Source organism: Miniopterus natalensis, chromosome 2 (assembly GCF_054644295.1).
Source record: "Miniopterus natalensis isolate mMinNat1 chromosome 2, mMinNat1.hap1, whole genome shotgun sequence".
NCBI classification, from domain to species: domain Eukaryota; kingdom Metazoa; phylum Chordata; class Mammalia; order Chiroptera; family Miniopteridae; genus Miniopterus; species Miniopterus natalensis.
In genome coordinates this window covers 115,010,664-115,026,966 of record NC_142082.1, presented here as the reverse complement: position 1 = coordinate 115,026,966, position 16,303 = coordinate 115,010,664, and the positions used below count along the sequence as shown (strand labels likewise).

General features: G+C 34.1%; 1 protein-coding gene across 7 annotated transcripts in view; it reads right to left on the bottom strand.

Annotated features, from left to right (window-relative positions):
- MGAT4C (MGAT4 family member C) overlaps positions 1 to 16,303 on the bottom strand; it is a 668,022-nt gene that overhangs the window by 473,557 nt on the left and 178,162 nt on the right. The window contains exon 4 of one of the 7 annotated variants that reach the window (XM_087814513.1): positions 12,762 to 12,809. The exons of the other annotated variants lie outside the window; for them this stretch is intronic. The gene's annotated coding sequence lies outside the window, so the exon portion shown is untranslated. The remainder of the gene's footprint in view (positions 1 to 12,761; positions 12,810 to 16,303) is intronic. 7 annotated transcript variants of the gene reach the window in all.

The following is a 16,303-nucleotide window of genomic DNA, read 5'->3' as shown; positions in this document are numbered from 1 at the left end:
CGTGAGCCAGGGTCGCAGGTTAGTCCCCGCCAGGTCAGGGCACATACAAGAACCAGCCCATGAATGCGCAGAGAAGCGCAACAAACAGATCTCTCTCTCTCAAATTAATCTTTAAAAAAGGTCCTCATATGCACATATAAGCTAGCTTTTTTAGTTTATTATTTCTCGTGTGGGTTTTTTAATCCTCACTTGAGGAAATTTTTTTCCATTAATTTTTAGAGACTTTGGAAGAGAGGGAGGAGTGGGGAGGAGAGAGACACACAGAGAGAAGGAGAAACATCTGTTGGCCGCAGCCTGACTGCCCCCTGGCAGGGGCCAGGGATTGAACCCCAAACCGAGGTATACGCCCCTGACTGGGAATGGAACCCTCGACCCCCACCGAGCAACACCAGCCAGAGCTATTATTTAATGTTTAATAGCTTGACTTTAATAAAAATTTTTCTCCCAAAAGTCTAGCTATCATCTTCAGTATCCAGAACTCACTGCGTGTTTCTGTAAAATTAAACACATTTCACAAGATACATTTTTCTTGCACATTCCTTTCTTACTCAAATCCCTCAGATATCTTCAAATTCCTGAAATGTAACTATGAGGAACCAAGAAACTTCTCTCACAAAATATCTTAAACTATTCTGACACTAGACCTTATACAGGCTCTCATAGGGTAGCTTAAATTGTCTTTTCCTGGAAACTCTACTTTAGAATTACTTTTCCCACTTCCTAAAAAAAAAAATCAATTATTTTGTAATTAGCATATATCCTTTCCCCCATTCCTTTTTTCTTTCTCCCACTTTCCAGCCATAATTAGGGTGTGGATATCTATACATTAAGATGCCAATATATAGAGAGACAGAGATGTATGTAGTTAGATAAGTAGATGATGCTCCTGGCTAGCCAGCAAGTGGCATTCATCTCAGAAAAACTTCATCCATACCCTTTCGTTCCAGAGGAAGCTAGGGAAGATGTTTTCTGTTGCTTCAAAGGGCCCAATGAGCACTTCAAGTTTATCACCTACCATATTAACAAGCGCTTATGATTGATTAGTTTCATTTATTGATTGATATGTACTTATCAGTTAGTATATACTTATTCACATTTACTTATTGCTGCCAGCACCTGACACAAAGATTCAGACATTGTAGATATATTATTGTTTGATTTGAACTCTAGAATATATTTTCTAACCCTAAATAATGACTTTCTAATTTATTTTGCAATTGAATCTTCCTATTATTTTTACAGTAATATCTTCAGCCATTACGTCTGGGACCTGTGAATTACTTTATTATTCATGTTAAAATTTTTAAGGCTGGTGATGTACATATATGGATGCATGATTAAATCTCACATAAGATTTAATAATTTTCTTATTTGGTTCATAAACAGCAAAGTGAATGCAATTAACAATATATGCTGCTTACTTGATTAAAAATTGTTTCACGTGTAATTTAATAAAAACTATCTTCATTGAGCAATTAGTATGTTCTAGGCAAGTGTATTTGTAATTGCATTGAATCTTTGCCACATTTTTATTATGTTATTTTTATTGGGGAGGGATTTGGGGATTAAACAAGTTAGATAACATGCAGAATATTATCCAGTTTTTTCCTAAAGCTCACCTTTAAATAATACTCTTATCAACGTGATAAAATGACTATTTCTACACTTGGCTGAAATATAGCAGTGTGCTAAGTGGATAAGCTGGTTTTCTATCTCACTTCAAAACCTTAGGATATCAAGGGCTGTTATGTTATCTTCCCTCAGCCACACACACACACACACACACACACACACACACACTCTGTCTTACTTCCCCTCCTCCTACTCATGTCCTCATTCATGCATGGCACCTAAACTTGCCTCCATGTCTTTCTCCGAACTCACCAAATTCACCTTTGTCACATGGTTTACATTTTTTTGAGCCTTAAGGGCTCTTACATAGATATCTTCATGATAATGTGACCTATTAAGTATCTAATGAAACTGTATTTTCTCAGTGACTGTTTAAGTATAAATAGCACCCCACACCCTCACCTTTCCCTATCAGGCCTGTCTGCTGTATTTTCCTTTACATCACTTTTTATCACTTGACCCAGTCTTTTTTTCTTTCTTTTTTTTCTTTTATATGTCCTCTCTCTAGATTTTAGGCTTAATATGGGTAAGCCTAAATTCTGTTTGGTCTAACACTATACCTCTAGGGCACAGATCAATGTTTTGCTCAGGGTCGGTACTTAATAATACTTGTAGAATAAATTGATGAATAAATAGTGTGTAAAAATAAAATGCTTAAAGTTCATAATAAATTTGACAGAAACAAGTTATCAGCACAGAACTTATTATAGTTAAGAGCTGCATAATTAATCAAAAATCATGTCCTTGAAAGTCAGAGGCTTAAATTTAAATTCAGCTCTGTTCTATCTCTTATTTACTATGGGACCATGTATCGGCTACTTAGTATGTTATTCAAGTCTATATCTCAAAGGTAAAATGTTAATAATTCTTTCATAGACTTATTTTGTGTTGAATAAAAAGACATGGACCAGTTAATGACATTTCCCTCTTTCTCCCTTTATCTTGTATTTTAAGATACACATACATTAAAGTGAATATGAAATGTATCTCCAAACCCAAACTCATTAAGAGTGAAAGGGGCCCCAAGCAAACTAGAACATATGATTTGCCTACCTATTAGATACACATAAATTCAGATAACAAAAGAAATTAAAAGTATACTAAGTGCGCTGGACACCGCGGATTGGCACTTAGCATGATTTGCATTGTTTCTAGAGGCTGGAAAGCGGAAAACATTTCCCAAGACTCCCTTTCTCAAGTTTCTGAGTATGCATTACATTTTGCCAATGAAATACATAGTGTGAGATCTGGAAGGCAGAAAGTTCAGGAGAGACTGTTTCTCCTCCGCTTTAGCTGTTACTGCACAGTGAAGAGATTTTCAGAAAGAGATGGCTGTGTCTACTACTCACTAACTGTGTGGTTCTTCAGAGGAAGCTGGCTTCTTGATCCCTGGATCTCAGCCACAGTGGTATTTTCTTGAAGTCACACAGAGAGAGCAGCTCCCTGGCGAGCTAGTTCTGTATGAAATGGTTCTGGGTGTTAGGCCTATAAGCCTTTTATATGATGGGTAAGCATTTAAATGCTCACATAAAATCTTTTTCTGCTAGTGATTGCCTAGGCGGCTTTCTGTTTCCTGTAACTGAAGGCCAACTAACATACCAAGATGTACTACAGAGCCTCCTGATCCACAGAGCTGCTTCTCCACTTAGTGCTAATATAATAATATTTTTGTAATTGGTCTTCCCTGATCTGCTTAAGTAGTACAATAATGAATGTTGAAATATGTGTTCACTTCAGTCATGGATCTAGAGGAATTATCACACAAAAGAGTTGCTCCTCAGGAGGCTTTACTTCAAATACATCTGTTGTAAGTAAATATTTCTGGGAAAAATATTATTACCTATTGAATTACATGAAAAATCCACACAAAGTCATTAATATTCATATCCAATCTTAAACAGTTTCTCTGATGCTGAAAATGCATGACTATAAATTAAATCAAGTTGTAAATAATTAATGTGGCTGTGCTGTGCTAGGCAAAACCATGTTCACCTTCTAAGGTTAGCATTATATATCCACAGTAACAATCTTTAATTGGTAGTTAAATAAAGCTGAGGTTGCTGTCCTCCAACTTTGAACATAGGAAAAGACATACCCGGTGTCCTAATAAATTTTCTGGGATAGGTATTGAAGGGGTTCAGAGAGGGATCCCCCAAATGTACAACTTTGGCATGTGCATTATTTTAAGCTCAAGGCAATCAAGACCCAAAAGACTCAAGAAAAACTTTTACCTCTCCCTTACCTCACTAAAAAAATTTATATAGAAGGCCAGGTCCAGAAAGAGAGCTATTATCAGAGATAACTTCTCATCTTAATGACCTAATTGTATGGCAGCACAAACATCTGCTCTTCTTATCATTTTCTAAATTACCCTCCTCTCCTTGGAAGCCCCAGGCTCCTATACCATTCCTTAGTTCGGGATGGCATATAATGCTTAATTGCCTAACTGCCTTTGGGTCTCATATTTTTATTGAGTTCCTGTATGTACATAATTAAATATGTTTTATGGGGCTCCTGTATGTACATAATTAAATATGTTTCTCTCCTGTTTATCTGTCTTATGTCATTTTAATTATTAGACCAGCCAAAGAACCCATAAGGTTCTATTTTCTCCTCAACAGTATTTATAATAAGGAGTTTTGCTTATGTCCTCAAATTTATAACACACATCAGTTAAGGTCTTCTCATAAACCAATATATATGTATTAGATTTTGTTTATCTGAGAGATACCCAGAAAGCCTTATTGTTAATCATGTTATAAGGTTAAAATATACATACAGAGGTCATAAACAATATTTTGAGGTTTTCATGTTTGAGATAAGTGTTACATTTGCTGATAGAAACAGTAGAGTCTTCATGAAACTGTTTATATTTTTGGGAATTTTATAACTCTGAATGTGAAATGAGAAGTTTTTTAATAATTTATTATTTCAGTAAGCTCTTTTAGCCTTAGGTAAAGCTGAGTCAATGAGAACTTACTATGGCCTGTGTTAAGACTCCAGAGTCAGGAGAACAAAGCTGTTTAGGGACAATTTGTTTGCTTCAAGATTGAATGAAATCCAATTGTTCCTACACTATGATTACAAAAATGTAAAATTCATGAATGCAAATAGACAATAGTTGGACGAGAACAGAAATGTTACTGTATTTGATTTGATGGAATGGTAGGATTTAGAGTATTTTAATTTTGTTTTCAGGTTTGTTATTGGTACAATGAACAGCAAGAAAAAGTAGAGTGAATTAACTTCTCTGTAGTGTTTCATCCCAGAAGGTAGCTGCTGATATCTATATTTAATATATACTAGAGCAGCCATCTGAGCTATACAGCCTGATCAAGTTTCCTCCTGATACCTAAAGAGCTGATTCACTTAACTTACGAATGGAGAAATGAAGCCCCAAGGACACTGGGCCTTTACATAGAGAGCAAATGGTTTCCTGACTTACCTGGTACTAGAAGAACTAAACTCTTTTACATTAACCAAACAAATCTATTAAATGAGGACTTTCAAGCATAGAACTTTTTTACAGTTAAAGACTATATAAATAATAACACTCTACTTCCCTTGGCATGTAAACACAGATAAGAAAATGGAACAAACTGGGCAAGAATATAAAAAGAAAAAGACATTAAAATTTCATTATATTGCCTCTGGCTTACACAAACTATTTCAAAGATGCAATGACCTCTTTTATAGAAAATTTTGGAAAACCAAATCATAGTATTTCCTCTCTAAGAAGTTTTCAGAAAGTTCATGTTTTAAATAGCATTATGCCTTTAGGACTACATATTTTACAGAAAATGCTAAGAAACTAGAGAACCAAGTAAAAGACCCCTGGGGACTTCAAATCTCTTTGATTTAATTTTAAATGTTTTTTTGAGGAAATGAGTTTCCCATAAAGGGACACTATGGCTATCAAAAAATCTACTGAAAAGAAAATGAATGAAATATTCAATGACTTTTCCCTCAATAACAAAAGTAATAAAGAAAACCACTGGCAACAGTAACCCATTTAAAGGCAAAACTCCTTTCAAGCTGAGCTCTTTATTTTTTCTGTCTCTTCATTGTAGTGGTGATATCTGTCATCAAATAGCTGAACCCTGTTTATCAGGGTCAACACATCTGCTGATAAATACCAACATCAGTTTCCAAGCTTTGCATTTCTAAGTTTAATACTGTACTTAAACAGTACTAAAAAGTTTACTCCTTTATTTCATTCTGAAAGCACTTCTAGCTTATTTCTGCAGCCTTTCTGTGAAAATATATACTGTACTTGAGTTCAATAATCTTTCATGAATATGTAATTCAAAATATCTAGAATGACAATGAAAATAAAATTAGATTTGCATACAATTTTTCACTGCTCTCCAATATAGAAAAACATTTTAAAATATATTATTATAGGTTTTTTTTAAAGTTGCAAAATTTTCTAGTGCTATTCTATTCAATCATCAATATTCAGAAGTCATTTAAAATTATATAGCAGCTAGATTTTATATAATCTCTTTACCTTATAAATGAAATAGCAGTAGAGGTTTAATATGTATAATTTTGTGATATTTAAAAAATACAAGTCAGGGCTTCTCAGTAGATACCTTGGTACACATCATAGATAGGAAATTACAAAGAAATATACAACTAAAATATTTTATAAAATAATTTAAAACTCACTGAATACAATAGATATCCATTCATGGATTGTTATCTATATGTCAAGCATGTGAAACACTAAAAAAGTAAAGAGGTATAAAGTATGACCAGTTAGATTGGAAAATACATGTTTTTAAAAGACAACACTGTAATAGTGTGCTTATGGAGAATTTAAAATCTCAAATAATATTAGATACATAATAAAATGGTACAATATTTTTAAAGAATTATGATTAAACATTTTAATTGTGTATTCCTTGACTCAACATTCAAAATCTTAGAGACTTTTCTATGAAGATTAATTACATACTTTCATAAAAACAGGTAAGGGAGTTTTTTGCAATTTTTTTTTTTGTTCTTAAATTGATATACCTATGTATTTATTTTCAGCAATACTTGCACATTGTGTCAACAATATAGAAGTATTAAGTAAATTAAAATTCTTATCATCTACTACTGAAATCACATTTATTACCTTAGAGTAATAATTTGGAAAATATGTTTATCACAGTTTCCATATAAGTATATACAAGTTTTTAAAGATAATATTATTATAAGAACAATATTATTCTATATTTTGCTTTTCTCATTAACAATGCATTTTTTTCTCAAAATAAATATATAAAAATTGACACCAGAGATTAATTTATCATAATTTAGTCAATATTTCCATATTGATAGATATTCAGATTATTTTTGTTCTTACTTTTTCCATTTCTAATAAAATAGAATAAAAATCTTTATAACATATTATTTCTATGTGGTGACATTTCAATTTCTATTTTGGATCAAGTCCCAGATGAAATTACTGGTTCAATGGGTGTGTGTAATTTAATGTTTAAAATGCTGTTACACAAATTCTGCAAAGTTTGGAGTCATGTCTAGTTCCACTTGGTGAAGGCTATGGTTGTGTACATCCTCAGCTATACTAAATATGATCAGTCTTTCAGATTTCTGTCAACCTGATTTAAAAAACAACAACAACTCATTGCTTCAATCATCTTGTCCTTGATGACTAGTGAACTGGAACCTATTATATTAGAAGGCTATTTGCATTTTCTCTTCTGTGCACTTCTTGATTATATTCCTTGTTCATTTTTCTTGTTGCTATTTTCTTCATTTCATTAACATACAATTTTTGGTGTAAACTAAAAATACTAACACCTTAGGTGTCAAGTATTACAAATAAGTGGAACCATTTGTATTTTCAATTTGTGACAATTTTTGATATGCCAAATGTCAATTAAGTATAGTTCACTTAAATATTTTATTTCAGACTTTCATTTGTCATTTGACTTTGTTTATAGTTTATTTTATTATTCTTTCTTATTTTTCAATTTCAGTTGACACTTATAGTTGCTTTACCAAATAAAAAATGTAATGTCATGTAGCTAGTAGCTTATACTACACATATTTTTCTTATATTTTACTTTATTACTATAGTTTTTTAGCTTCCTATATAGTGTAAAATGGGGCATTCTTTTTCATTTCAAAGAGACATTTTTAATTCTTCAAAATTAATTCATTATTGTTTAAATTTATCTGTAGGACTGGAAAGTAATTCTAAACCAAAATTTTCCCATCCTTCTAGAGTTAACATTGGAAATTATTTCAATACATATAATGCATAAAACATTTTTTTATAATTATGGCTTCTATATAATGTAAAATGCAAAATGATCATTGATTAAATTTAAATTATATTAAACAATAATATTAGTATACAATTTACATTAATCAAAATGAAAATTGATTTTGCCTGAAGCTAAAGTGCTGTTTGCAGTGGCAAAATGGCACTGATAGCTACGGCTTCTTTTTTTTTCTTTCTTTTCTTTCTTTTTTAAATATGTTTTTATTGATTTTAGAGGGAGAGGTAGGGAGAGGGATAGAGAATAGAAACACCCATCGGCTGCCTTCTGCACCCCCCCTACTAGGGAACGACCCTACAACCCAGGCATGTACCCTGACCAGGAATCCAACTGGTGACCTCTAGGTTCATGGGTTGACACTCCACCACTGAACCACACCCACCAGGTAGCTATAGCTCTCTTTCTTGTTGGACTTCAGTGGATCATGTGATGACTCAATACTCACAAGCCTCTTTGATTTAAGAAACCTTAACTCAATCTACAGCATATTGTGATGTCATTGTCACCTATCCAGAAGGCATCATGAAGACCATCTCCGTAATTTTGCAAATAGCTTGCATGTTTTAAAATAATGCTTACTTGGAAGTAACATGTTTCCAAACATAAATGGAAGTCCAGGCTCTAAAATCAGATGGTCATTCAATAATTTATATATTTATTTAAAAATATTTATTGGTTTTTAGAGAGAGAGAAAGGGAGAGGGAGAGGGAGAGAGAAAGAGAAACATCTATGTGAGAGCAGAATGCAGATCAGCTGCTTCCTGCACACCCCCTACTGGGGACTAAGCCTGCAACCCAGGCATGTGCTCTGACCAGGAGTTGAACCAGCAACCTTTGGTGCGTAGGATGATGCCCAACTCAGCCACACTGGCCAGGACCGTCATTCACTAATTTAGAATATGGTTCTTTATTTTATTATTTATATTCAAATAAAAATGCAAAGTATGAAAATTATTGTAGAGACCTTCTAGATGCATTGGAATAAGCCCAGGGAACACTTTGTAGAATACTGCTGAATAGGCTTCTCTCTTTCTCTTTAATGAAGGTATACAGTATAGCTGTGTAAATAAAAAACAGAGTAAAAACAGACTACATGCATTTTACACCAGCAATATGCAGAAACTCCACTAGGGCTCTCTAGCCGTAATCCTCTCATAAACCCCAGGGAAGCATATTAATCATGACCATTTACCGAAGATGAAACTGAAGCACAGAGAAATTTAATAATTCCCCTGAACCACACAATTATTAGGCTGGAGACTTAGATTTGATACCTAAGTGCATCTTTCCAAAGCCCCTGTCTTTCTGCTCCCAACCCTGGAGCAATAACTTTCAGCTGAGCCTCTGCTGTGTAACTGGTTCCTGCTCACTACATATGGCTTCATTTCACTGCTCTCACATTTCCTGAAAAATGTTAGAAGAGGCAAACAACTTATTGAAGAAATGAGCCTATGGCAGTCAATTTAATTCCAAAGCTCTTTCAAAACCCTGCCAATAATTTCAGCTGTTTTTTGTCCCCATATGGATATGGCACCATATTCGTGAGAAAAAAAATTTAAAAACATACTTTATCATAATTAACAGCAATATGATTATGCAGATGGCCTAAAGCTACACAGGCATACAAAAAAACGGCATAAATGCAGACACACAAAAAAACTGGGGAGATCAGACTGGCATGTTTAATGCCCTGAATTTTTACCTAAATTGGATTCAGTGGTACTTTCAGCAAAACTCCCTCCTGCTTTACACCTGAAAGCAGATGGAGGCAGATTGCATCATGAGTTCAGTCCTTTCAAATTACAATAGTTTATGGTGCTCATCTGCATTTTAATCAGATCCAAAGGATTTATTCCTGAAATGCATCAAGATAGCCTATTTTCAGCACCTGGAAATTCATCAGAGTTTATAACCAATCAGTAAAATATGTTGCACATTTCTGCCTTGTATACCTTTCTCCTGAGTATATAATATTACATAGAGGTTTTGGTTGTTTTATTAAAAACTGCCTATAATCATTTCAAATAGGGACAGAGAGGTGACTTAATGCCCCGAAATCATTTTATTAATATTTAACTCTTGTTTTATAAATTTAACAATTTAACAAAATAATTTAAAATATGTTATATTCTAATAACAAAGAATATATTCAGTATTTTGAAGCTTACATCTACTACAACCTTTGTTAGATCAAATGACAGTTGGTTGAATGCATTCAGCCCCTGGAGGTTAGATAAGGCACCTGAATAGTATTTTTGTGGTCAAATAGTGTTTTGTGGCAGTATTTTTGTGGCATAGTATTTTGTGTCACTTCTTTGATACAATCTTTTCATTTTATTTCTCTGAGGATGCTATCTAGTTATTCTCTTTTCTCAATTTTCTTGGTAATCCAAATTATTTACTTATCTGCACTTTCTTAAATGGAAAATGAATATATTACCATTTTATCTTTTTAGGTGTTACCACTTTATTGTGAAAAATAGCAAAGAGAAAATGTTGTCAACAAATTACTAGTACCTTATTTCTGGACTAAATCACAGGGTCTTTCGATATATAAACTTGCTTATTTTTTAAAATAAAATTATTTTTATCTTTTATAGTGGTAAGGAAAAGATATAGTAGAAATTCAGCTATATAGAGAAGGAAGCATATGTCAGGGAAAGCATCTTAATGCAAAAAGAGCTTTGTAGTATAAGTCTAACATTTATTTTACCAATAAAGTTAATCAGAGAAAATCTCAAATCAACTGTAGGCCTCACTTTTAGTAAAAACAGAACATAGGAAATTTCATTAGCACAATAGAAGGAACTATAATAGAACATAGTCCACATCCTTTCATTAGAGGACTTGAATTTTCATTTTTGCCTACTCACAATGTTATTTTGAACATGCAATTTAACCTCATTGGTGAGACTTAGTATTATTAGTTGTGAAATGAAGATTATATTTACCTCCCAACATAGTTGTGATTTTGATGATATAATATATATATATAAAAGGTTTTCAAACTGTTCAGTTAGATGAAAATGCTATTACATCATTTTGCATTTCCTTGGGAGGGAGCATTGCTACCAATACATTCTAAGGCCTCTTGTACATTTTTCCCTACTCCAGCTCCTACAGGTTCCCAGTGAGATTTGTCAGTAAGAGGTACATGTCCAAGATTTGGAAGGTAGAGGAGTTCAAACGAGCTTTAATATTTGAATCTTCACCTGAGGATATATTTTTCCATTGCTTTTCAGAGAGAGTGGAAAGAGGAGAGAGAGAGAAACACTGATGTGAGAGAGACACATAGATTGGTTGCCTTCTGCATGTGCCCCAACAGGGCTAGGAATTGAGTCTGCAACCGAGGTCCATGCCCTTGGCCGGAATCACAGCTGGGACTTTCAGTCCATAGGCCAATGCTCTAACCACTGAGCAAAACCAGTTAGGGACAGGCCTTAGTATTTTAAAGAAAATTTTTATATGTAATTATTTGACATACAATTTAGGTAACTTCAATCATCCTGTAAATTATGATAATTATCTATTTGTACATGATTGTGGATAATTATTTTCTTTAAAAATAGTTACTTATTTCTTTGTACAGTATTTAAATGTCTTCTATATGTACTTCAATAGTGATTAAAATGTATAATTTACATATAATTTTAAAAAGGTTATAAAATGAATTCATTTCTTTGCAAAGTAAAAAATATTTAATGTATTTTCTTATATATGTATTATGTGTTCATACATATATGTATATACATATACAACATTAAATATATAATTAGACTTCTTCCAGTGTTCAAAAACAAAGTATAAATACAAAGAGTGTTTTTTTATGAATTAGCCATAAATTGTGATTCTTTATAACACTAGGAAGATCTGGTCGTTAAGTCTTTTAAAAAATCTATTCCTCTTTATAATTCTACAGGCAAAAAAATTGCCAAAATTTCCTTTCTATGATAAAAACTGAACAGGTTGCATTATAATTAATTACATATATGTTGCTATTATTATCGTGCAAGCTCCTCAAAGAAATGTATTTTGTTTAACTCTCTCCAAAAGAAAGAAAAAAAAATAAAAAATACTACTAAAGCTGGCAAAGATTAAGTGTTATCTCTCCAAATATATCCATGTACCTAGTCTTTTTTTAAATAATTTTTTTCACTTTTTATTTTATTGATCTTAGAGAGAGAGAGAGGGAGGGAGAGACATCAATAGGTTGCCTCCCATTCTGGTCTTGACCCAGGATCGAACCCACAACCCAAGTATGTAAGTATGTGCCCCGACTGGGTACTGAACCGCCACCTTTTGGTGTACAGCCAACTGAGCCACACCGGCCAGGGCCATGTACCTATTCTTGAAATCCATTTCTCGCATATATCAGCCTCGGAAACAGGCAAAACCTATAGATTCTGTAACCTATTTCCTCACCTGTAACATACTAATAATAAAAGGATACATTTCCCAGGCTGTTTGATTAAATTAAAAGAGGTAAGATAGATAAATTTATTCACATAGTGTCTGGCACATTATGAGTACTTAAAGATGCCAATTTATGATTTTCATTTTGCTACCTGTGAACATTATAATTTAACTTCTAGAAATGGAAACAGCACATTTACAGAAATAAATACCTGTTTACAAACATGATAAATCAACCCAAATGAGACCAACATTCTGAAATATTTTCAACCATTATGCATGTTGTATTTAGAGTTAGCCAGAAAACAAATTAATAATGCTAAGTGAGAAGTAAGTATTATTGCCAATTGTTGCTCTTTGTCAAGTAGTGGGATCTTACATTGTTATAGTGCTTTAAAGTTAGATTAGTGTCACATACCTCAGCTCAAAGCAGAGTTGATGGAGTGGATATTTTCTCATCTTAAATCTAAGGAAATTGGGGCAAAGGAAAGTTATTTTCTAAGTTCACAGAGATAGAAAGTGGTTCTTTCCATTATAGAACATTGTTAAACAGTCTTATACAAATAGAAAAAATATCAGAAGGTAATTTTGACGAGAAATAAAGAAAGAAAATATATTTCATAGAGTGTCTACTAAATATATGTATTCATTCAAAATATTTATCAAACACTGGACACTATTCTATGGACTTGGCTCCCTGTGCCTCTGTGAATAGTGCAGACAGGCTTTCTTTCTTTCCTCTCTGAGCTGATAGTAGTGCCGGGGATTTGAAAATAAAACAAAAGAAAATAAATTGATCCTGCCTGTGATAAGTACAATGAAAGCAGCAAACAGGTGCCAAGAAAATAAAAGTAAAACACAGTTGAGGTGGGTGGAACTTAATCTAGAGAGGATGTCAGGGAATGCTACCTGCTGGCAGTGAAATTGAAGCTAAGATATGAAGAAGACAAGGACAGACAGGCAGGGGGAACATATCCGACAAAGAGAGACAGTTCCGACAAGTGCTTGGTGGGGGGTGCATACACTGGCCAGTTTTGAAAAACAGAAGGCCTATTGGCATGACCAGAACACAATGATTGAGTAGAAAGGGGCCCAGGTTAAGGCTAAGCGAGTAGGGAGGAGCTGTACCAGGTAGATCATAGCAGAAAGTTTAGAGTTTGTTTTCAGTTTGATGGAGACCAGTTAATGGTTTTAAAAAGGGCAATGGCATGATCTCATTTACATTATAAAAGACCATTTTGAAGAGAACCTATCTGAGTTGTGAAAGAATGTCAGCAGAGAAATCAATTTGGAAGCTTTTTTAGTTATTTGGGTGTTAAATTCTTATCTGACCCAGGCTGGGGATGGGAGTGGTGAGATACAATGAAGAGAAATAGGTAGAAAAAGAATTTTTAGAAGGAATAATTGACAGGCTAAGTTATTGACTGGATGTATGAGATGAAGAAGAGAGAAAAATGAATGATGACTACCATTATTTTAAAATTTGAAGATAATGTCATGTATTGATTAGGGCAAATGGGAAAGAACAGACTCATGGTACAAAGAGGACTTAAATTGAGATAGCAGAGGCAGTGTATAATTTATCATCCAAACAGTCACACTTTTGAGAGTGATAGAAGAAAGCTTTTAATAATTTTTACAGGACAATTAGAATAAACTAGGGTTGTCACCCTAGGCATAAGTAATATAAATAGGGTAAAGATAGACTAACAGCTAATATTTATGAAGCAGTATATGCCAAGCTCATAGTTTTTTAATTTATATATTCACTAAGATATTTCTGCACAAACCTCTTTGTTATTATAGACATTTTGCAGATAAGAGAAAAATGAAGTAGCCTGTACAGGTCACAAAACTAGTAAGGTCGGGCCCTGGGCTGTTTATCTCCAACAGCCCATCTCTGAAGCATGCACTCTTAACCAGTCAATATCGTGATCCCTCCCAGGAAGCATTTTCATCATAAAGTGGCGCCTCTTGTTCAAGAATGAAAATTGGCTTCCTAAAGTGATAGAGCATACACACGAGGAACATGGTCTGAACCTTTGAGATGTGCTTCTAAGCACTGGATAGCATATCCAAGAGCACACTGTCATCCTTACAAAATGCCCTTGTTTTACATCTAGGGATAGACGCCTGGCTTGGAGACACCATAAGTTGGACCTGAGAAAATCATGTCAGTAAATATTTTGTTTTTAAAAATCTCTAAGGCACCTTTCAGCACCACAAATTATTCAAATTCTACTGGAATTATTTTTATGTCTTCTGACCCTTTAAACCCAAGTCCCCCTTATAAACCTCCTACTTATTTTTGTAGGCAGCAAATGAGGCTTTCAGTTCCAGAAAAGCCCTTTCAAGTTCTAAATCAAAAGGGTTGTTTCTTTGGTATTATTTTACCAGTTGTAATGAGTTGATTTAATTAAGACTGCTGTAGTTGTAAACAACAGACACTAACTCTACCTAACTGAATGAAAAAGGGACTTTATTGGAAAGTTAGCTTGACTAGTCACAGAATCCCAGGAACAGCTAAGAAAATACATTCCAGCTGGAAGACCGGAGATGAAGACAGCTGGGGAACTACAGGAGCTGGCATCCGGACACTCTCTCTTCAGGACTACCTTTGCCAAAGCTCGACTCTGATGCTTTCCAATTTTAGATCTCTTCTTTCATGGTTTAATATTCTCAGGAGAGAGGGTCTGATGGCCCAGCTTTGTTCTTTCCTTGGATCAATGAGCTAGGGCTGGAGATGTAAGATACAAAAAGGGGCCTAGGTCTTTAAATCGGTGTCCTTTTCAGGGAATGGGGAGTTTCTGTATATCAGAAGTTCGACTCATTCGACATCATCTAACATTTCCCCACATGGATGTTGTTCTCACGTGCACACACATTCATAGATGCGCACACAGACACATATCACGTTAGTCCCCTCTATTAAAAATGTGCCTGCCCGACACATCCAACTTTACCACATAGGCACTCTTCTTCCACAAGGGAGGTAACTGGAAGTCACATCCAGCCACTCTAGTCAGAGATAATGTAGTGGATCTTCAGTGAGTCTGGAAAACCCAAATGTTCTCAAATTTCATCTCAATATTCAAAATCTTTAAAACTAAATAAAAACTTAAACTTTCCCTATGTTATATAGTAAAAAAAGAGAAGAAATGCATTAAGATTCTGTATTCAAATAGAATAAAATGGGAAAATTGTTCCATTCAGCAAAGAAAAATATTTCAGTCCTTAAGTTTGCCAGTGTCACAAGGCCTCGGGAACATATATCACTGCCCCTCTCAGCTTCCTTGCCTTCCACTCTTATTCTAGCTGACTGGAGTAGAAGTATTTCTCCCTTGAGATTTCTCTTCTAAGACCACTAGATAATATGTAGTCATAGTGCAGGAAGTAAAAATTTATGGACTATTGAGAGTGATGGTAAGAAAAGTTACTAAATGGATTAAGGTCCATTTATTTTGATTAAGGGACATTATTTTATATCCTGAAAAACACTTGCCAATCCTCACAAGGTTTGCTTGTAACTGACCATGTAGCTGAATTTTCAATATGACATTCTATTGTTATATAAGGATAGATGCTTCTGGATTAACGGTGCTTGGTAAACCCTGGCTGGGTGGCTCAGTTGGTTGGAGTGTCATCCCATACACCAAAAGGTTCGGGTTGATTCCTGGTCAATATTTTTCACCCATTTAATAAGTACTTAATATTTTGATATGCATACATGATTTCTGGCATTTACTAAATAGGGTATTCTGTGCATAAGATTGTTGATAATAATGATAATCTTCTGGTGATCAATCAGCAATATGTCTAGTCTCCAGGCTTTTATGAGAAGTCCATTTCCAAAGCTGACCTTCAATTTCTGTCTGAACCATCTCACTATCCTAATGACTGTTACTCTGAATGTGATATAAACCTTGCCTTAGGGCTATTCATCTAGAAAAGAATGGACAG